Raw genomic sequence first — 1021 nt, 5'->3', positions numbered from 1 at the left:
TCTTGGAACCTCATATTTGGTTCAATAAGAAGAGATTCTATTATGTCTGTATCAATAATTTAAAATAGATGGATACATACCACATATATATAGTATATATAATACTATCTTATAGATTATATTATACATATAATAGTATTTTATATAAGATAGTATTATCACACCTATATTATACTTAGACATATATTTGCCTATTTATAACATTTTTGGCATACAATTTTGAATACTTGAACAGTCGATTCTTTATTCTTTTGTTTTTGCATTAGCTCTTATCTTTATTATTATGTATTAATAATATGTATTAATATTCAATTATTCTATTAAGAAAATTATAATTTAATAAGTTATACTTAGGAAAATCAACTAGGAAAAAAAAAGAAGTTTGAATTTCAAATGTCATTTGAATACAAAAAAAACTTACTATCTAAATATTAGAAGAGTAAGAATGAAAAGTTAATAGCTAAGATCCCAGAAGTTTACTAAAGTCCTATGTGTGTTCCAATTATGTTATGCAAGCCCGCTTAGCTCAGAGGTTAGAGCATCGCATTTGTAATGCGATGGTCATCGGTTCGACTTCGATAGCTGGCTTTTCTCCATATGTTTGATTTTTCTTTTGTACATAGTTTTTACTTTACATAGTTGGTAATGTGAAATCAAAGAAATTGAAAAGGCTTATTCCCATTTTAAAAAAAGGTACTCATCTTCATCTATTAACTCATAAGGACTTCCAATTATTTAAAATAATAGAATAGGAGGGGTTCGATTTATGTAGACCAAATCAATTAACAAAATAACTTTCATTTTTTATTTTTATAGATTTTATGAATTCTATATTATATATAGATAATAATATAGAATATTAAGTTAAGGCTGGGATATTGATTACAATTCATCCAATTGTTCTTTCGAATTACATATAGGTTTATGAAATTTTATAAGGAGTCTTTATGTCGCATTACAGAGGGCCTCGTTTCAAAAAAATCTTCAGAGGAGGCAGGGGGAGTCCCTTCCTTATACGTGG

The 1021-nt window shown here is 26.7% G+C and overlaps 1 non-coding gene across 1 annotated transcript; it reads left to right on the top strand.

Annotated features, from left to right (window-relative positions):
- The first annotated feature begins 515 nt into the window (after positions 1 to 515).
- Positions 516 to 588, top strand: TRNAT-UGU (transfer RNA threonine (anticodon UGU)). The gene has a single exon. It is a non-coding gene; the product is annotated as a tRNA-Thr (tRNA).
- Positions 589 to 1021: the final 433 nt, after the last annotated feature.

This window comes from Humulus lupulus, chromosome 8, assembly GCF_963169125.1.
Source record: "Humulus lupulus chromosome 8, drHumLupu1.1, whole genome shotgun sequence".
Classification (NCBI taxonomy): domain Eukaryota; kingdom Viridiplantae; phylum Streptophyta; class Magnoliopsida; order Rosales; family Cannabaceae; genus Humulus; species Humulus lupulus.
This window is presented reverse-complemented; position numbering and strand designations above follow the sequence as displayed.